General features: G+C 39.1%; 1 non-coding gene and 1 pseudogene across 1 annotated transcript; both read left to right on the top strand.

Annotated features, from left to right (window-relative positions):
• The first annotated feature begins 19,922 nt into the window (after positions 1 to 19,922).
• Positions 19,923 to 19,978, top strand: LOC148004781 (U7 small nuclear RNA; annotated as a pseudogene).
• Positions 19,979 to 19,991: 13 nt separating this feature from the next.
• Positions 19,992 to 20,054, top strand: LOC120093933 (U7 small nuclear RNA). Its single transcript, XR_015626207.1, has one exon. It is a non-coding gene; the product is annotated as a U7 small nuclear RNA (small nuclear RNA).
• The last annotated feature ends 3,055 nt before the right edge of the window (positions 20,055 to 23,109 follow it).

Consider the following 23,109-nt stretch of genomic DNA (forward strand, 5'->3'; position numbering starts at 1 on the left):
GTCCTACCGTAGATGAAGAAGCACCAGCAATTAATGGTTGTTGAGGAAGAGAGAGAGAGAGAGAGAGAGAGAGAGAGAGAGAGAATATCAGTTTTGTCCAGAGACAAGCCCCACAATCCATTATCTAAAACCAAGGAGTCATCCCTTAAAACATATACATATGTGCAACACTGAATGGACTCAACACGTTGCATTAATATATATTTCTGTATGTGTGTATGCATGTATATAATAATTTTAAAAAGGCATAAAAATAAAGAGAGGGGCAAGGGGCAGAGACAGAAGAGGAGATAGAAAAGAAAAGGGGAGGAAAATATTATGACTATGAACAGAAAATAAATATTTTTTTAAAAGTTAATGACCAAATTTTTATCACCTCTCAGGAGATAAGTTTATAATCAATTTTTAAAAGGTAAGAGTTATATAAATGTTTCATAATCAAATTTTAATTTTGAACTTTTAGATAAAACAAAGCATATGTAATGCTGTGCTTCAAATGACAACACTGTTGTAATGAGATGTCTCGTTATACACTATATAACTTGGCCATAAGTTTGTATATGTCAGAAATATGCTTATGTATACATGAAGTTTACATGTATATGAATGATACATGTGACATGTTTGCAAATATATATCCTATGTTTTAAGATTAATTCTAATTCCCTATTTTGTGAATCATTTTATAAATTAAAGGAACCCAAAACCTAAAATACAAAAGCCTTGACATTCACATGTGTGTGTCCTTACAATTTTAAGAATTTCAAATAGTCAACCTGGTTTTTTGTTTCCTCGGGGAATTGTTTGAAAGGAAATTAAATGTTTTATTATTAAGGTTATATTACTTTTAGCTTCTTATTTTGGTGTTTGTTGCCAGGAGATAGATATAATTTTGCCCAATAAAGAAGGCTTAAAAGTCCAAATTGTCTTCAATCAGTATGTTCTTCACTTTTAGGGTGGAGAAAAGCATTACATTATTCAGCCATTTTCTAAGATGGCATAGGACATTGCTTAAATTCTCAAGATCCTTGAATATTTTCAAACATATATCTCATGGTCTATATTTTGATAACCTATTCTCAGCTTAGTCTCTGTCATTAAGAGGCAAAAGAAAAGATCACGTAATCAGAGAGTGACTAACTATATATCCTAATCTTTATAAACCAATCCAGTCTCCTGTTCTAGTTCAAAGACAGCCTAAGATCAAGGAATGCATGGAAGGTATGAGATTACAAAGAAGAACCAAAAGCTGTACCAGGACAGAGGCTGGAATGCTGTGTAACAGGCTGGATTGCAGTCCTGCCTTCATGCATGATTGCTTACATGCCACTCAACCTCACAATCACTTAGGAAAGAAGTGTTTTCTTAAAACACCTGATGATTAAGGATGTTGAACAATTCTTTAGGTAATTCTCAGCTATTCAGTATTCCTCAGCAGAGAATTCTTTGTTTAGCTCTGTACCCCATTTTTTTAATAGGATTATTTGACACTTGGAGTCTAACTTCTTGGGATTTTTTTATATATTGGATATTAGCCCTCTATCAGTTGTAGGATTGGAAAAGATGTTTTCCCAATCTATTGGTTGCTGTTTTGTCCTAATGACAGTGTCCTTTTCCTTACAAAAGCTTTGCAGTTTTATGAGGTCCCATTTGTCAATTCTAGATCTTAGATCATAAGCCATTGGTGTTCTGCTCAGGAAATTTTCCCCAGTGCCCATGTGCTCGATGATCATCCCCACATTTCTTTCTATTAGTTTGAGTGTTATCTGGTTTTACATGGAGGTCCTTGAAGTGTAAATCAAAACAACCCTGAGATTCCACCTCACAGCAGTCAAAATGGCTAAGATAAAAAATTCAGGTGACTACAGATGCTGGAGAGGATATGGAGAAAGAAGAACACTCTTCTTCCATTGTTGGTGGGATTTCAAGCTGGTACAACCACTCTGGAAGTCAGTCAGGAGGTTCCTCAGAAAATTGGACATAGTACCACCTGAGGACCCAGTATAGCACTCATGAGCATATACACAAATGACGCTCCAACATATAACAAGGACACATGTTCCACTATGTTCATAGCAGTCTTATTTATAATAGCCAGATGCTGGGAAGAACCCAGATGCCCTTCAACAGAGGAATGGATACAGAAAATGTAGTTCATCTACACATTGGAATACTACTCAGCTATCAAAAACAATGACTCATGAAATTCATAGGCAAATGGATGGAACTAGAGAATATCATCCTGAGTGAGATAACCCAATCACAAAAATCACACATGGTATTCACTCACTGATAAGTGGATATTAGCCCAAAAGCTCAAATTACCCAAGATACAATCTATAGACCACATGAAGGGAGGCAGGAAGGGGTGGGTGTTTGGGGAGGAGGAACACCATCATAGAGGAAGGGGAAGGGAGGATGGGATAGGGGACTTATGGGCAGGAAACTAGAAAATGGAATAATATTTGAAATGTAAATAAAAAATATCCAATTAAAAACAAAACAAAACAAAACAAAACAAAACAAAAACTACACCATACCAAAGTCAAAGCACTTTGGAGCAGCTCCCAGAGGAGCTATCTAAAAGCAAGGAAGTTAACTGAGTTCTTTATTGGCACAAAAGTTCATGAAAGCACAAACCTGGAGATATACCCAAAAAGTAGCATCTGTCTAGGTGACCTGTGATGGCATGTCATCTCTACATCCAGGTGTGTTTTGTTTAACCTTAGTAAGTAAAGCAAGACAGATAGCAGAACTGAGTCTATAAGTATGAAACTCAGAAGGAATAAAAGTGACACCAAGAAATAGAAAACTATTCTATTAAAGTTAAACTATTAGAATAGGAAATATAGAACCAGGAAATTGGATACTTGGGCAATTAAACCAAGCACTAGTTTCTTGAGACAAGCAGCAAATAGCTATAAGATTGGCAAGCATGATTATAGATCAAATGAAACTTTGGAATCGTGGTTCAGACAGCAACACTCATGAGCAGCTTCTTTATGACAAGATCTATCCTATGTATAAGGGATGATGTAGAAAATATGGTAGTGCTTCTGTCCCCATGGACTCTACATTCAAAGGGTATGGCTAACAAACACAAAGTCAATTCTTAATTGTGTAGCTATAGCAAGGTATGCTGTTTATACAATAACAGAGCATCTTCTCAGCTGCCCTACTAGAATGGGCAAGGTCTTCCTGAGGAAGTGTCATGTAAGTCAAAATGAGAACAACAGAAAGCACAACACAAACAGCTCTATCTGTGAGAAGACCCTTCTGCCAAGAAAAAAGCATGAGGACAACGTGTCCCCATAATGCTCTTTTTCTTGACCACAGATGAATACACCAGCTCTTTCAAGCCACATTGAATATTGGTGAACTATACCTAAAATTGTGAGTCCAAATAAACCCTCTTTTTGTTAGGTTTCTTTTGTCAGAGTATTTTATCACAGCAACAGAAAAGTAACTAAAACTACCCCCATGCTCAAAACAGAGTTGGCATATTTAAGAAACAAAGAAGCTGTCATATGTAGCCATATAAATGAGGTATATGGCTCAAGGTAGGTAGTCCTGACCTTGGAAAGGAGGACAATACCCAGCTCAAAGACGGATGCTAAGTCTCAGGAAGGACTTTGAATGCCACTAGTGGAAGGCTATTGAAGAAGTGTGCCTTGGTGAGCAGTTCTGGAAGACTCTCTGGATTTTCTTCTGGTGGTAGCCTGCAGAAGCAGAGCAGAGGAAACAAGAAGGACTCTCAGTTCCACAGAACAGGACCCTTATGAAAAGGGGAGTGACTACCACAGTCTAAATTTGTGGACAAGGAGATATGTACCACCCCAGAGCAACTAGAAAATTCGAAAATTTGAATAGTTTTGTGGAGCCTGAAATGGCAACCACAGGAGTGCCCCATGTGAAGCAGAAATGGGCAGGCCTACCCTTCCAACCCAGCCTTATTCCCCTATCCTTTAGTCATTATAGGAAGATATATGTTGTCCCAAGAGGGCCACTGCACTACTATACAATTACATATCAAGGCTAAGAGAGGCAACCTGGTAAGGGTCATCCATTTTCCATGATTTGGCTTTCCCAAACAGGTGAAGGCACATCCCTTGTGGGTAAAACAGTGACCCGGAATACTATACCTTCTATTTGGTTCACATGCTTGGGGAACTTTCTGTACCAAAAAAAAAGAAGAAGAAGGAGGAGGAGGAGGAGGAGGAGGAGGAGGAGGAGGAGGAGGAGGAGGAGGAGGAGGAGGAGGAGAAGGAGGAGAAGGAGGAGAAGGAGGAGAAGGAGGAGAAGGAGAAGGAAGGAGAAGGAGAGGGAGAGGGAGAGGGAGAGGGAGAGGGAGAGGGAGAGGGAGAAGGAGAGGGAGAGGGAGAGGGAGAGGGAGAGGGAGAAGGAGAAGGAGAAGGAGAAGGAGAAGGAGAAGAAGAAGAAGAAGGAGAAGAAGAAGAAGAAGAAGAAGAAGAAGAAGAAGAAGAAGAAGAAGAAGAAGAAGAAGAAGAAGAAGAAGAAGAAGAAGAAGAAGAAGAAGAAGAAGAAGAAGAAGAAGGAGCCTACATGTGGTCTCTGGCACAAGCTTTAGTTCATGCTTTACCCTATGAAATTTCATAGACCCTTATTGACCCTAACAAGAAGCCAAAAGTCATGTCTGTGGGAGTAATCTAGGAGCAGACTTAGTCCTTCTGTGATGTTATTTTCTAGGACTAGAAACTATGATCCTTACAACTGCAAAACAAAAAGGACAGGGGATGAATCATTCTATATGTACGTTATAAATTCTACATGATGGATTTGAAGTGAGCAGCAAACAAATGATTGTTCACATTACATTAAATACCAAGTAAAACCTTGTGTGGCTATCATATCAATAATCCAAAATAAAAACCTCAAAAGGAGTCTTTGGAAGCCATTACCCACAGGCTAAGGCAGGCTAGTTGTAATGTTACCATCAGCCTTTAGAAAAGTCCTAGAGAATTTCATAAGCAAGCAGGAAGCAGTGTTCTGAAAATTCTGAATTGTCATGATATAATTAATAACTGTATTTGCTAACCTTATGTCACAAGACAAGAGACAAAATTAGCTGGGAACATAGCAGTAGAGAACAGAAAGGACTTCTTTCCCTAACAATGGACTTCAAGAAAAAAGGATGGGTGTGACTATTATCTTTATAGAATACTCTAAATTAAATTTGGTAAAGAGCAATCATAGAAAAATAAATTTGTCCAAGAACTTGCACACACCAAAATAACACTTCTTATTGGTGATATTGTTTTACCAACAAATAAAGATAATCGCCAAATTTTCCTTAGGAATCATGTAAGAATGTGTGATGTTCATCTTTTGTTTATGCTAGACCAAGGTGGACAATACATTTTAGTTCCTGCAAAAAGTTAAATGAAACAAATCAGTAGTTATAGGGGAAAATGATAGCTAAAAATCACAAGTTGGAGAAACTTAGTTTAAAAGTAACTGAAATCCTAAGGATACCATGAAATACAGCATCATTGCAACACTTGTTCTAATCTATCTTCATCATTTTCACATAATTAAGGAAATGCAGAAGACCACTCTGCCTACAGGCTATGGACATACATATTTAAAAGAGTTTGATACCAATATTACTCATAACTTATTAGGTCATTCATGTGTAAAGTGTTTTAGAATGAAATGTAAATCAAGATAGTCTAAGTATTTCCAGCTTAGAAAATGCTTTCATACAAATATCTCTATTTCACTGAATCTAAGTACTTAACAAGAAATCATGCTAGAAGGTGCTAAGATAAAAATAGTTTTCTGATATAGGGAAATATCAGTGTTTTGATTAATTGTGACATACAAACCAACCCAGTCCTAAAATATACTGTGGTTTAATTTAAACTCTGGACTCAGGAAGAATGAGTCTAACTAAAGACAGAAAAATAAATGCTGAACATCTCAATGTCCTTCTTTATATATCTCTATAAAATCACCATTCTTATGTTTTTTTTACATTCTCTAAGAAACTTATGGCAGAAGTCTCAGTGGTTAAAGTGCCTTCTTCCCTGGCAGCATGAGAACTGGAGGATAGACTCCCAGAAGCTGCATAAATGTCAGATAGGTGTAGTGGCCAGTCTGTAATTCAGTTCTGCTTGATCACCAGAGTAAGTTGACTAATGTTACTAGTCATATTGTTGATCTCTGAGTTTGATTGAGCAAGCCAGCCTAAAGGGCTATAGAAGAGTGATGGAAGAGAATCCTCAATACCTCCACATGCATAAACATACAGGAGCACATGCATATACGTGCATAAATATATGTGCATTCCCACAGGAGCGTGTGTGTGTGTGTGTGTGTGTGTGTGTGTGTGTGTGTGTGCGCGCGCGCGCGCGCGGGAACTTTGATACCTATCACATTTTATTTAACTCTTCATTTCTATCCATCAGGATGTACTAAGGAAATCTAAATTAATCCTAAATTAAATTAAACTAAATAAATATTAAATAAATAAATATCTGTGTTTCATTCAACACACACTAATATATAAGAAAAGTTTATGTTAACGTGAAGTGGTTAAAGCAGTATTTTTTGTGTATTCTAAAACAAAAAAGAGGCATTAAGTAATCATCAATAAAAGAGCCTATGAGCCTAGCAGCTAATGTACACACTCAAAAGTCCCACTGCCAGGGGGTTAGTCTGGCACTCTGCCAACACTGAGCATTGCCACCCCCCCCCAGAAAAATGTGTGGAATAACAGAACATACCAGACTCTAGATTAGTTACACTTACTAAATGAGCAGTCCAAAAAGCAGTAAAATGCAATATGTGTTGGCTGTTGTTATCAACAAGGTAAAGGATAGGAAAAGGGAAATATACAATGCATGCTATTTGCATACTGAATATTGACCTATGTAAAGCATGAAATCAAATCTTAAGAATAACATTCCGTACTCAAAATTGGGTGTGTCTACTGCTTCTGTTCATCTAAACCACTGCTCACAATTCCTTATTTGTTCATGCATCAAGGATTTGTTTAAGTTATTGCATGAGGCTGACTGTATAAACGTGGCTCCTGTAATCATGGAGATAATATTCTGTCTTGATACAAATAGCAATGCCCAAAGATTCAGAGGGCACTTAAATATAAGTGATTAAACAGATAACAGAAATTTTATATAAAATGAAAGGGTTTCAAGATATATGATCCCTAGTAAATGAACTACAAATTTATCCTTACCTCTTGTACTTTTGCTATTTATGAACTCATTAAAATTTTTATGGCTTTAATTCTTAAAAACTGAATAGAAGTACCAGTAAGTTCATAAATCCTGAATAAAATGTGTCATAACTAGCCATCTGCTGTAATCAGGTCTTTATCAAACATAAACTTGGACTTTGGAAACTAAGTCATTGGAATGTGGGTAAAAACACCTTGAAATCAGTACCCAATAATTTGCTCTCCAAAAACATTATTTCCCAAGTCAGTAAGTCGGAACCCCTAAGTACAGATCTGAAATGAAGTATAAGAATTAAATTAGTATCCCAGGGATTCGGGGGAATACTGAGATCTGCTTTCAACTCAACCAGCAGGGTTCTAGGGCGAGATGAGTGAAATAGATCAACAAGATTAGCTACATACTGGTAATCATTGAAGGCAGATTCTGGTCTGTGAAAGTTCATCGTATTTTTCTTTCCATAGTTTTATCTATATTCTTATTATTTGAGCCAAGTTCTTAATAAGAGGAAAATGCAACTTGGAATCAAAATAATATTCCACAATACAAGAAGAGATAGAAATGGAGTTGTGGAAAGATATTGAAAGAAATTAAACTGGAAAATAGCTTAATCAGATTTGTAAGTTTTAAAGAAATCCCTCTGGCTCTTGCATAGTGCAGAGTTCCTTAGGCAGAAAAGCTAGAGTGGAGCACTGCAGCTGCTGAGATCAATTATATAGAGAGGTGGGAATGCTGCAGGGCTAGGCAGAGAGGATAATGGAAAAGGAAAACACTAGTTCTCTTGATGGGTTGCTGCGAGAATGGCAGGGCCATTTGCCAATGTAAGGTCAGCAGAATAACCAGAATTAGGAAGGGAAATATTTGGCTGGGACATGGCATTGCTATGAAACTCTTATGGGACCTCAGGAAAGCCAGCTATCTCTGTATTTAGCTCATATGCATATGAAATTGTGGTCCCAACGTAATGTGAAGTACTTTAAATAACAGAGGAATTATTAATACAGCATTTGAGCATAGGTAGTAAGACCTTGGTAAACAACCCAAAGTAAGTACTATGAAAGTTGTAAGTTTTCAATTTTGAAAATTCTTTCATTCATTTTAGATAAGCATGTAGCTATTTTAAATATGGAAACCACTAATTTCTATTTACATCAACAAATTCAAGAGTAGATATGCTCAGACAGAGACCATCGTACACATGTAAGCACGAGCCCTTTCTGAAAAGTCAACTCAAATGTGATGAGTAGATAATGACTTAAATCCTAAGAGGAAGCAGATAAATTTATTTTCATAACATGTTAAATTACAAACAGCTAAGAAAGAAACAAATCAGGTGCTGAAATTTGAATGGATACGGGACTCCTTATGTCAGCCTAGTGGGACAGAAAGTATTCACAAAGATAACATTTGTTTGTGCATCTCCTTGCAAAGAAGAAAAAGTAGACCCTAAGAAAATTCCAAGCTATTAATATTTATAACAGAATAATAAACTGTAGGCATCTATTTTTCAACCTACTTTAATAGGGGATTAACTGCCCCTCTAGCCCACTGCCCATAATGGGCATGGAAAGGAAAGATTATTAAGATACAAGGGAAGTAGACCTGTTTAGAAGTAGTTCTTTAGAGAGATTCCAGTCTTTGTTGTTCTCAGTTCACTAGCAAACACCAAACACAATCGGCAGTTTTAGTCCTGTCCACTCAGCAGACACCACACACTAATGACCATAGGCAGTTCAATCCAAAAACAAAACAAACAAACATACATACTAAAAGTAAAAAACAGAGAGAGAAAAGCAGGTGCTGGTTCAACAGGCCATCAACATGGAGAAGAATGTAAATTGATCCATCCTTATCTCCTTGTACAAAGCTCAAGTCCAAGTGGGTCAAGAACCTCCACATAAAACCAGATACACTCAGACTGATAGAAGGGAAAGTGGGGAAGAGCCTTGAGCACATGGGCACGGGGAACAATTCCTGAAGAGAACACCAATGGCTTATGCTCTAAGATCGAGAATCAACAAATGGGATGTCATAATATTGCAAAGTTTCTGTAAGGCAAAGGACACTGTCATTAGGACAAAACAGCAACCAACAGATTGGGAAAAGATCTTTACCAATCCTACATAAAAGGGCTAATAACCAATATATACAAAGAACTCAAGAGGGTAGACTCCATAAAATCAAACAACACTTTTAAAAATGGGGTACAGAGCTAAAGAACGAATTCTCAACTGAGGAATATCAAATTGGCGAGAAGCACCTAAAGAAATGTTCAACATCTTTAGTCATAAGGGAAATGCAAATCAAAACAACCCTGAGATTTCACCTCACATCAGTCACAATGGCTAGGATCAAAAACTCAGGTGGCAGCAGATGCTGGCGAGGATGTGGAGAAAGAGGAACACCATTGTTGGTGGGATTGCAGACTGGTACAACCACTTTAGAAATCAGTCTGGAGGTCCCTCAGAAAATTGGACATAGTACTACCCGAGGACCCAGCTATAACTCTCCTGGGCATATACCCAAAAGATACTCCAACATATAACAAGGACACATGGCTCTACTATATTCATGGCAGCCTTATTTATCATTGCCAGAAGCTGGAAAGAATCCAGATGTCCCTCAGCAGATGAATGAATACAGAAAATATGGTACACTTACATAAGGGAGTACTACTCAACTTTTAAAAACAATGACTTCATGAAATTCTTAGGCAAACGGATGGAACTAGAAAAATCATCCTGAGTGAGGTAACCCAAATCACAAAAGAACACACATGATCTGCACTCACTGATAAGTAGATATTAGCCCAAAAGCTCAAAATACCCAAGATACAATTCACAGACCACATGAAACTCAAGAAGAATGACCAAAGTGTGAGTGCTTCAGTACTTCTTAGAAGGGGGAACAAATTCTCACAGGAGGAAATGTGGAGTCAAAGTGTGGATCAGAGACTGAAGGAAAGGCCATCCAGAGAGTGCCACACATGGGGATACTTCCCACAAGCAGTCACCAAACCCAGACACTATTGGGGATGCCAAGAGGTGCACACTGACAGGAGCCTGATATAGCTGTCTCCTGCAAGGCTCTACCAGAGTCTGACAAATACAGAGGCAGATGCTTGCAGCCAATCATTGGACTGAAAATGAACGGTGTCCCAAATAAGGGAGTTAGAGAATGGACTGAGGTAGCTGAAGGGTTTACAACCCCATAGATTGTGGGGGAGGATAATATCAATCAACCAGACATCTCAGAGCTCCCATGGACCAAACCTAGGAGTACACATGGAGTGACCCATGTCCTCAGCAGCATACATAGCAGAGGATGGCCTTGTCAGGCATCAATGGGAGAAGAAGCCGTTGGTCCTATGAAGGCCGGAAGCCCCAGTGTAGGGGAATCCCGGAGGTGGGGGAGGCAGGAGGGAGTGGGTGGGTTGGTGGGGAGCACCTCATGGAGGCAGGGGATCGGGGGCTGTGATAGGGGTTTCCAGAGGGGTAAACCAGGAAGGGGGATAACATTTGAAATGTAGATAAAGAAAATATCGAATAAAAAAAAAAGAAGGGGAAAAAATTACGAGGCTCATCGCCCACCCGAGCTGAAGCAGCAAGACGCTATAGGATCCTAATGAGAAGTTCACTGGTGAGTTTCTCTCTATGACGTCACCACAAGCAAAGTTCCACAATGCAGTGTGAGCCAAATCAATACATGTGTATCATCAGTGAAGCATAGCAAGGTGGAGCAAAGCCTACCCGTGGTCGAGCTCCCACTGTCTGTGGGGTCATATTTATATTCCATCTGAACCTCGTGCCTCCTTTCACATGTCTGTTATAGCAAAACATCCTTTCACCAGTGTGCCCCAGGAAAACATTACTTGTTATAATTGACTTTCAAAAGAATCCAGAAGTTCCACTTCAATAAACACAAACTTTTCACACTGTTTGATTCCATCTAAATTTTTGCTTCTGATTTGGAACTTAAAGTCACAAGGCTAAAAATATAGCTCAGTGATTAAGAACAGTTTCTGTGCCGGCTGAGGACCGGTCTTCAGTTTCCAGCACCCACAAGGTAGCTCACAGTCATCTGCAACTCTAGTTCCAGGAGAGCCAATGGCCTCTTCTGATATCCATGGAAAACAGACATGTACATACTACACATACATACATGCAGGCAAAACAAGTATACACATAAATAAGTAAAGTAAGTGAATAAATAAGATATAATATAATAATAAGAAATCCTTAAAAACCACATTTGTGATAATCCTTAGATATCAGATTTCAAAGTCAGTCTCCTTTGAGAACAAGTGCCCTATGACCCAGTAACTCATACAAACTTTATTCTATAGTTGCCTTTTGTCTTTCTATAAAGAATATAATGGTTTTTAATGAAAACACACAATATATTACTAAATGTATGTAATGAATTGCTTTTCTTGTTGCTATGATAAAAACCTGACAAGAAGCAAATTAAGGAATAAAGACTTTATTTCTGCTTAAGGGTTTGAGAGGATTCTGCATCACTACGAACATATCATAGTAGTAAGAGAATAAAGTACTCAGGCCGTGGTCATATCTCATCTACTGGCAGCAAGCAGAGAAATGAATACTCATGCTCAGCTCACTTTCTCTTTCTTGTTCAAGCCGTGAGCATGCCGAGAGAGCCAGGTTGGGCACTGACCTTTTAACTGAAAGTGCCTAATCTAAAAATCGCTCATAGACAGCCTAGAGGCTTATTTCTAGGGTTTTCCAAGTGAGCAATATTAAGCATCACAAGTACAAAGTATTTCTCATCTCTTCCAGGAATGAAAATCATCTTGCTACATCCCAACATGCTTATACTGATCTAAATTCCAGCATTCTGCGTAACTCTGACCTCTGTACTCATGGCCTCTGTCCCTCTCATTTGGGGAGTTCCTGCAAGAATGTGGGTTGCTACTACCAGAACATGTCCACAACATTTCTCAGAAACCAAGAAAGTAAACATTAAAAAAAAGGACAGCTCAGTGCTTTCAACACCAGATAGCTAGACTCTTTTAAAGCTTAACTATAACAGAAAATCACATCATTACTTGCACTTGGACTCTCAAGTTTAAAACATGATTTACCACCACTCAAAAACTAAGAATTTTTTACAACAGTTGTCAATGGTCCTTACTGAGGACCACAGCAAATCTCCTGACTTTAGGAATTGGGAGGACAGAGAAGGAGTTGGAGGCCAGGGGATCCAATGGGCAGTTAGTTCAGCCCAAGATCAGTACCTAATTAAAGCTGCCTTGTAAATGTTCCCAACGGGGAACAAAGAGTACTACTGGAATCAGTACCACCACTCTGTGGGACACCATCAAGAGCTAAGACTGAGGAAAAGAACCCAATCAACAGCTAGACAGAGGCAAGGCAGGCAAGTTCAAGGGGAAATGGGGTACATAATCTCCCTTTGTCCATGCCCTCTTCTATCTGGGATACCACCAGAAAATGCCACTTGATTAGGGCAATCAGGTAAAGCCCCCTTTCTTGTACAATCCTGATTTGTGGCAACCAACCACCACCCTAAGAAAGATACCTCTTGTTTCCTCTCACATGTGGGACCTAAACATTCTAGATACACAAAATCATATCTGTACCTATGCTGTGAAAGCAAAAGCAAAATTGGGAAACAAAGAGGACTAGCTGGAAGTGGGAGGAGAATGAGGAAGAAGGCAGGGGTGCTCAATGTATGCATTATTCTGCATGAAAATGCCACTTTAAAATTATTAACACCTCCCCGTTTCCAGTAGGTGAAGAATTCTAGTGTGGTTCAGCTGGTTGTCTCTTTCTCAGTACCTCCCTTGTGGGTACAGTGAAGCTCTCAGACAAGACTTTGGACACCTCAGTACTTAACTTTCCAGTTCACTTGAACACTTCCTACCCAGACTCAGATCCATATAGGCTGTTAGAACAAGGCCTCAGTTGCTCACCATTCCTTATGGGCATCTCCATGTGTACTATACAGCAAGACATCGGGTTCTTTTTGCAGAGAGAGTGAGATGGAGACAAAGGGATGAATGGAAAATCATGGTGGAAGCCAGTTTTTTATAACTCAATCTTGGAAATAATGTCTCATTATTTTTCCTTTATTCTGTTCCTTAGTGAGTGTACAACCAGCCCACCGACAAGAGAAAGAGGTTGAAAGATATTAGTGGTGGGGAGAGGAGTTCACTGTGAGTGTGTCAAAGGTTGCCAACTGCATGTGTTTATAGTGATCTGGATTAGTTTTGAGCTGCCACGATGCTTGAATTCACACCTTACCTTTATTATTTGCTAGGTGTGAGAGCCTTGAAGAGGCATCAAGGCACTTTCTTCCTAGTTTGATCATCTACGAAACAGGATTAGTAATGGAAATGACACCTTTTCTGGAGAAGTTAATGTAGGTTCATTATGTGAAAAATGGACACAAAAATGCAGAACAGTACTTTGCACATGGGAAGCATTCGCATAACACTAGGCAGTATTATTTTAATAACTACACATAGAACGTGCCCTCTTCCACTCATTACACATGCTCAAGAGGGAGGCATCATGTTTCACATTGTAAAAATAATGTGATACAAATGAGAAGGTTATGAAAGAAGCCTCCCCAGTAGTCTAGGCAAAGCCACAGTCATCGGAGGCAAAGCTGCAAAGCAGCACCTCTCTTGCCAAGGGACATTCCCAGCCCTAATTTTTAATAGCTAAAGCTTCAGCCAAGGAAGCAAAGTGTTTCATTTCTGTTCCACTCCCTTAGCCTCATATCCTCATGTCACAATAGCTTATAGCTTATTGCCCCAATACCAACATTCCCTGTTCAGTACGGAAAGAAGCAAGCTACTTGGGCTGATAGTACTCTGCCTGTAGCTCTGAAGTCAACTTTTACCCACCTCTCCTTTTCTGTAGATGACCACAACACTATACACACAAACGCACCACAGAGATACAGACTCACATATGCTTTTAGGCTCAGACACAATTGTTAGACATAAATATTATTTACCACTAAAAATCACCTAGAATTTAACAGTAAACATCCTTAATAAATGAGGGTTTTGGGGCTTGGTTTTATTTATTTATTTATTTGTTTATTTATTTATTTATTTTTATAGCATTTACAGTCTCATCATGGCAAGCTGCTGTCCTTTGGGAAATATAAGGAATTCCACTCACTCCAGGAACTTACATCACTTGGTCATCTGAGCGTAATGACACCATAAATAAATGTCCCAATAACTCATTAAAATTTTTATTATAATTGCCTACTGACTTTACTTACTTACACGCAGGACACTTAAACTCCCTGGAACCAGGTTGGGTCTATGAGACCACTCCATCTCCCTTTTACTTGGCCATTCTCTTCCAAAGCTTGAAGGAGGCTTTCTGATTGCTGTATGAAAAGAGAAGGCTGTGGTGGTGAAGTGCTATCCATCTTTCATTTTACTGTTGTGACAAAACTATAAATTCCAGTTTAGATTCAGCTAGAATGTGTACTAGCAAAAAGACTTATTAAAGTTCAAAGATTATCCTGAGAAAGACAATATATCAAAACAAATGACAGACTTAGCTTTAGAGATGTGGATTCCTTGCCATCAATGAGTATCATGAGGTCTCTTGGTGTTTGGTTATAATTGTTATAGAGTTTTATCACAGAAGTCAATGTTTCTGCAGTAGCCACTAGAGGCTGGGATCACCAGAGCAGGCTCTGAAGCTGGGCCTGTCTAGTCACTCATGCTCATTCTGGTCTCAAGTCAGGTTCTAGCTTCCTCTCCTCTCCTGTTTTGTGTTGGTCAAAAGCAGATCTTTTTGCACTCAATCCAAGCTAGCTGATATGCCAGGATCTTCCTACTCCATGGATAATGATCTGCTCATTGAAAGTATGTTCAGGGTGAGACAAGTTCTTACAAATCAGGCAGTTTTTTTTCCAGTTACAAAAACCTTAAGCATCATCAATCACAGTTCCATGAATGTTGTCTTTCCAACATTGTTTCTCTTGTCTTGTTTACTGCTCCACTATTTCATTCTGGAGAACACTATCACATACAATATCAAGTTACATTCTTTCAGTGTGACTGACTTCAATTCTGTCCTAAGCAGTAGATGTGACTTTTCCTTGGACACAGAGGCAGCCATTGAAAGCAACTCATCTTTAAGCCTCGGGGATAGTCTCAGGGTGTTCATGTGTTTCATGCCAAATGAAACAGAGCTAATCCTAAGAATATTTCTGGAATGTTTGTAAAATAACAACTCTCTTTTCTCTGGGGTTGCTAATCAGACAGGATATAATCCTGGGACTTCTGGAAGCCACATTGCTTCCTCTTGGAGACAACCAGCCTGAGAATGGGGCCAAAACAGAGAAACAGACTGTGTGGCTGGAGGAGATAGTGTTCCTGTAGACATTGTGTGATTACCTGGATTCATCCATGCTGAGACATTTCAATTAAATAAGCCAGGATTTCCCCTTGGTGCCTAATGCAATTTATAATAGACTTAGGTCCTATAAAATCAAAGGAACCAATTTTCCTTCCACAACTTCAGTGGCGGGGGGTTAATGTTCTAGACAGTGAAGCCGGTTTCCAATGGCCTGTGAATCTATGGATTTAGTGTCCAGGCCTTTCTTGTACGAAGAGAAACTTGCAGCATTTAGTCTGTATATTGCTAGTGACTACGTTGTTAAGTGAGCTTTTTCGTTAGTTGGGGAACAAGAGTTTGAATTTTATACATTAAAGTAATACAAAACAGAAAATATATAGGAAAAAGATGTCTGTGATAGAGGAGTATAGTGATATATATGGTAGGTACTGTGAGGTCAGGCACAGAAGAGTGAATTATATAATTAAAATTAGGAACCCATAGTAGTTAATATAGAGAAATTATACCACTTAAAATATAATGTTGCAAAATGTAGTGGGATTACAGCACCAGACAGCCCTACAAAAGTTGAAGCGAATACCAGCAGCAAACCACTGAACTGAGAATAGGACCCCCGTTGAAGGAATCAGAGAAAGAACTGGAAGAGCTTGAAGGGGCTCGAGACCCCATATGTACAACAATGTCAAGCAACCAGAGCTTCCAGGGACTAAGCCACTACCTAAAGACTATACATGGACTGACCCTGGACTCTGACCTCATAGGTAGCAATGAATATCCTAGTAAGAGCACCAGTGGAAGGGGAAGCCCTGGGTCCTGCTAAGACTGAACCCCCAGTGAACTAGACTGTTGGGGGGAGGTGGCAATGGGGGGAGGATGGGGAGGGGAACACCCATAAGGAAGGGGAGGGGGGAGGGGGATGTTTGACCGGAAACCAGGAAAGGGAATAACACTCGAAATGTATATAAGAAATACTCAAGTTAATAATAATAATAAAAAAAGTTGAAGTATTTGGAGCTCTTTATGACTTTCTTATTTTCTGGCATGAATAGCTCCAGTTTTTCTTCCTTCGCATTTCATGTGACAGGGTTCTCAGACTACCAACAGCAAACGCTGCTCCTCTGAGATGATTTTATTTTGTTCAGGCGTCTCACAAAAATAAGGCTTGAGAGGAACCCAGTCAGTCTAGATACTGAGTAGGCAATCATAACATGAGGACATTGTCTTTGTTACACTATTTTCTAGCCCTCTTTGTGAAACATAAATCTGCCATCTGTCTTAGGCTACCAGCTCATCTAATTAATCCTCTTCGGCTATACTACAGTGCAAAGCACTGTGCTGTGGTGACACTCATTCACATATGTGATGCACTTCCATCATGTGCACACTTCCGGTGGACAAGCTTACCTCCTCTCTTTATTTAGTCTGCGTTTTCCCTGGCAATGTAGCCTCCATTTTGTCATCTCCACCCTTCCCTCGGACTCACATTTGAGGAGAAAAAGAAAAAGAGCTATGATACCTGTCTTTCTGTGTTTGTTCTTTTCTTCACTTAAAATAATCATCTATCGCATCCATTCCCTTGAATGTGAGAGAATATACCTATTTGTATATGAGTAACATCACATTGTGTATATAATGCCATATACAGTACACATTTTTTGTGACAAGTACATAGGCTGACTCTGTAATCTGCATGTTTTCAGTAGACCATGCTGAAACATGGGTATGTAGATATCATTTATTGTATGATGATTTTTCAGTCCCTGGAGTATAAATTAGGAGACTACATATCTGGATCACATGGTGTTCTATTTTCAGCTTCTGTGGAACTTCCATAGCAATGCCCATAGTGGCTGAGCCATTTCACAATCCCATCAACAGTCTAGAAGGCTTTCCTATCCCACAATATCTTCAACCAGTATTTGTCATTGAGGTTGTTTTGATTTATTGATGATGGTCATTCTGACTACAGTGAGATAGGATTTTATTTGTATTTTTGTGGTAAAAAATGTTAAACACTTTTTTTACTGGCCATGCTGAGAAGTTCACTTGCCAATTTATCAATTGATTTACATGCTCTTTTGGCCTCTTCTTCTTCTTCTTCTTCTTCTTCTTCTTCTTCTTCTTCTTCTTCTTCTTCTTCTTCTTCTTCTTCTTCTTCTTCTTTTTCTTCTTCTTCTTCTCCTCCTCCTCCTCCTCCTCCTCCTCCTCCTCCTCCTCCTCCTCCTCCTCCTTTATCATCATGTCATCACCTTCATCTTTTTTCAGCTTTTTAGAGGTGCTATGTATTTTTTCCTCCCATTCTGGAGACTGCCTAGTCACTCTGTTGGTTAGTTCCTTTGCTGTGGTTAAGGGTTCAATATGTAACCCATGCGAGAATGGAACTCTATATAGACCAGGCTGGCACTGCATTTATGATCTATCTACCTCGACCTTTCATGTTCTGGGATCACTGGAATGTACCACCATGCCCCAGATGACTCCAATATCATTTGTTAATGAAGCTGTCTTTCCTCTAATGTATGTTTTTGTTACCTTTTTGAGAAACAGATGCCTATAGCTTCACGTATTTACTTCTGGATTTGTATTTAATCCCATTGATTTACCTGTCTGTTTATGTTCCAATACAATGATGTTCTGTTACTTTGGCTTTAGAGTCTAGTTAGAAATTAGATACTGTGTAACTCTAGGATTGGTCTTTCATTTCAAGATTGCTTCAGATATGGAGGGTCTTTTGTACTTTTAGAACAGTTTTGGCCTATAATTTTCACCATAGAAATCTTTAAGTGCTTTAATTAGATTTTACTCCTAGATATTTTTTCCTAGTGCTACTATTTTATGAATTTATTGTTATTTAATTTTTTCCAGGTCCTGCATGGACATGAAAGGGATGGCATGGCAGGATTTCCACCTCTGGAGCAGGGCAAGCAGGTTGTGGTCCTCTATAAGTGTTGATGGTTGCTGTAGGCATAACGATTGTTTGTATAATAATGTATGCATTTTACATTTTGCTCCTCCTTTGAGAGAATGTCCTCCGCTGCCAGGTTAATGACTCAGTAATAATCAAAAATAGCACCATTCTGGGAACCAACAATGTGTCTCTGTGATGCTGAGCCCTTCACGACAACCCTTAAGACTGTGGGAAAGAACTCTAAAAACATGAATTCAAGAATACATAAATCAGTGTAAGAGCTATCCCTTACAGGATTTCTCAACTATGCAAAACATAAGAATGCAATATAAATTATATGAGGGTGAAGTGGAAATTTCTGGTTTCTTTGGAGGCTCAGTTGCCTCACACAATGTTTTTATTGAAACTGTCTTATGAGGGGATGATTTTGCTGAAGTAGACACGTGAGAGGATGTTTTACTGAGAACAAGCATGTGGTGTTTTTCTGGAAGCAGCCTGGAAATAGGACATAAGGTATTTTGCTAGAGAAGATGCTTGAGAGAACACATGATATTTGGAAAGGGTATAAATATAACCCAACAGACAGTGAACAATGCTTTAACCGTATAGCATTGGTTCACCTTGCCTTTGCAGGCCATTGTTGGACTTTGTTGACACCAGTCTTTGCTGAAGATGCTCTATGGTATTTGTTTGCCTTGCCACTCTTTGCTGGCCATCATTTCTCATGACTTCATACAGCAAAACACCACCAAAGAATTTCTGGTAGTTTTCTGACAGCTTCTTGCTGTTTCTGAGAACTGATTGGCATAATCTTGTGGTTTCTTCTGAATCAAATTGCCATGCTAATTCATGAATGGTATTTACAAGTGGATCAGGCTACAACTGCTGAAGTAAACTGCTAGTATCATTAAAATGCAGATTGGATTTGCTCCAGAGAACTATTTCTAAACAGTTCCACATTCTCCTTTGCTCATCAACCTTTCTTTCCCACTATCTCCGGTGGGTGCTGGGTTAAAAGAGGGGCTAAAGCATTTGAAAATCCTTATTAAAAATAGGTTTTGAAAAATATAAACATGTATGAGGGGCTTCATGGACCTAAAAGAACAGAGGCAGCTGCACTAATGAGCCAGCTTTTCAGAAAGATATTAAAGAAGGAGATAAAGAGATCTAGAGCGTCATCTCAGGGCAAGATCCCACCCAGCTAAGCTTACTGTTTATGTTTACAAAAGCAATTCAATCTCTGAATTTATTTGCTATGTTTTAAAAAAAATTGTACTTGCTGTCAATTTCTAAGAATCAAGGGCTGAGGTCCTAAAATGTTGATTTCAATAGGGAATCCTAGTTAAGTAACTGAATTCATACATAAATAAAAGAGAAGGCTTTAGTCTGCAAGAGAAGCTAACTAGAGAGAACTCCTTAGAGAGCTAACATAGGTCTTTGAGAATTTTGTCCAGTAGGTTTTCTGTCAGAAAGCCAAAAATCTATTTACAGACCTCTTACAGCTCTGTTAGAATTTTGTCTGGTAGGTTTTCTGACTTTAATTGGAAAACCAAGAACTATCCAGAGAGCTATTACAGCTCTCCTAGAATGCTTCTGATCGAAGTCAGAAAATCCATGATCTAGCTAAAGAACTATCTAGAGAGCTATCTCTAGAAGACCACTGAGTTGTCAGCTTGCACCCATTATTGACATCAACTTGTTTTGTCTGCTGCTTCCAACACTCCTTCCCTAGGAGCCGCCAACCAAGCCTAGGCTGGTCCTCAGCAAATTTTATAGCTAAAATACAAAAAAAAGGGTCTCTCTGTGACATCTTAAAGACACTCACACACACACACACACACACACACACACACACACACACAGACAAATGGATAATTTCTCTAATTTCACAGCAGGCTTGTTGCTGATGTACAAAAATGTTACTGATCTATGCATGTTCAATTTGAATCCTGACCTTTTAGAGTTTTACAACAGGGTTGAAAGTCTTTTGGTGAAGACCAGAATATTCTAAAACTATGATCAAATGATATGCAAGTAAAGATGAGTTAACGTCTTTCTTCACGTTCAGATTTTCTTTTGTTTGTTTTCCTGTCTCATTGTTCTAACTAAAATATCAAGCAGTTTAATGGATCAATGATGCTAGCACTCACCCTTATCTCATTTCTGATTTTGTCAGGGCTAATTTTATTTTTTCCCCAATCAAATTATGATAGTTCTGTGTTTGCTGAATGTATACAGCCTTATTACTATCTATTTAGTCTTAATTTTGGAGGCTTTATCATGAAGAAATTTTGAATTTTGCCAGAAGTATTTTATCTCTCTATTGAGAAGATCATATAATTTTTTTCTTTTTCAATCTATTTATGTGCCTGCTTATATTTATTGGTTCACATAAGTGAAATTATTTTTGCATCCACAGAGTAAAACAAAGTTGACCAAGGGGTATGACCTTTCAACTGTGCTCTTGAGCTCAGTTTGCAACTATTTTGTTGAATATTTTGGCATCTCGATGCATCCAGGATATTAACACTTTACTCCTCATTGTATTTGACTCCAGTTTTGGTGTATGGTCTGATAGAATGAATCTGAAAGCTTTGCTTCTCTTTATGCTTAGAATCATGTGAGAAGCATTAGTATTATTTCTTTAAGAGCCTCATAAAATCTGCAGTGTTTCTTTGATATCTAGGTTTGTTGTTGTTGTTATTGTTGTTGTTGTTATTGTTGATAAACAGGCATGCAGCCTTCTCTCTGGATATCCAATGTCTTATCAAATTAATTATTGAGATGAATGGTCATTAATCAGCCATTTACCAACTTGACACCAAAACACACCACTTTATTGCTTTAAATATTACATTTGGGGTTTATTATTTATTTCCCTCTATTAATTGTGGATTTGGCTTATTCTCCCTTTTGAAAGGTTTTAAATGAATTTTTAAAATTATTTGATTTCTCTGATTTTTAATGTAGACACTGTAGCTATAAATGACCTAATATGTACCCTCCAGTTTCTGACAAGGTATGTTCTCATTTTCCTTTGAATCTAGATTCTGTAATATCCAACTAAGATTTCCCCAACAATTCACTGATTGCTCAAAAGTGGATTGTTTTCAGTTTCTTGTGATTGCTACCTTCATTTCACTGTCGTCTGTCTTAGTTAGGGTTTTACTTCAGTTAACAGACACCATGACCAAGGCAACTCTTATAAGGACAGCATTTAATTGGGGCTGGCTTACAGCTTCAGAGGTTCAGTCCATTATCATCAAGGTGGGAGCATGACAGCATCTAGGCAAGCATAGTGAAGGCAGAACTGAGAGTTCTATAATTTCATCTGAAGGCTGCTAGACGAAGACTGGCTTCCAAGTAGTTAGGACTAGAGTGTAAAAGCCCACTCCCACAGTGACACACCTACTCCAACAAGGCCACACCTCCAAAATGTGCCATTTTCTGGGCCAAGCATATTCAAACCACGATACCTTCAAGTGAATAAAAAAATATTTTTAAAGTATTTGTTAAAGCATGTTTTGTATCCTAACATAAAATCTATTTTGGTGGACATTCTAGGAACTTATGGAGAGAATATACATTATGCAGTTGTTGAGTAGAACTTTTTGTATGTGTCAACTGTCCCACGCGCGACCTCTCGCCGGCAAGAAACACGCGGGTACATAGAAATCCTTGCTGCGACCAAACTTTATTAAAATCTTAAGGAGGAAGCCCCTTGCGCTGGCATGGCGCGCTTATATACACCCTAGCGTGGTGCATCCACACCTGATTGGTTGCTTACTCATGACCTCATCAGGCACGCCCCGGAATGGGCAAAGACCTGGCATGAAGGCTCTCTTGCACATGTGCACACAGTTAATTTCCCGATAGGGAGTCAGCTGGCGCGGCGAAGGCTAGCACCATCTTGTCTAGCTCGGCCTTCCACGTGGGGCGCAGTGGAAGCCAGCACCATCTAGTGGTGGTAAATGTTATTGCGGCCCTCTACATCTTCCCCTTATCATTTTATTAATTAATAACAATAAATTATTGTCTAGGCTGGTCTAGGTCCCTGCAGTTACGTCCATCTGCTGTGGCTCCTGTCTTAGGTCGTTCCTCTATCTCACAGCCTTATCCGTCGAAGGGTAACCCTATCGCCACCGGGCCCCGTGTCTTAGATTGGTCTGTGCATGAGGAAAGTTGCCCGTCTCTGGATACCACAGTGCTGTGTGACAGTAACTGATAATGACCTAGGGCGAACTCTAAAAAGAGGCCAGCCAGAAGGTGAGTTAGTGGGGAGATCATGATCACCCTATCGCGTGCAATGAGGAAACCTCAGCGATGTAGAAGGGCTGATCGAAGAATCATGGAGTCTCTCTCATCCCAGTGTAATGGATCCACAGATCCATGGGGTGCAAGAGCAGAGAACTCAGATACCGACTAATTTTTGAAGATAGATAACCAAATTTTAGGGGAGGCCCCTTGTTCAAATGGCCACAAGTGCTTGAGTGATAACGGCCTTGTCACGTTTCTGTTGAGATCTGAGTTTGCAAACCAACCATAGCATGAATACTAATCCACAGCATAGGGCTGCACCAAACAGAGCCACCCCCACCCATTCTTAGAA

This window comes from Rattus norvegicus, chromosome 7, assembly GCF_021556685.1.
Source record: "Rattus norvegicus strain SHRSP/BbbUtx chromosome 7, alternate assembly SHRSP_T2T, whole genome shotgun sequence".
NCBI classification, from domain to species: domain Eukaryota; kingdom Metazoa; phylum Chordata; class Mammalia; order Rodentia; family Muridae; genus Rattus; species Rattus norvegicus.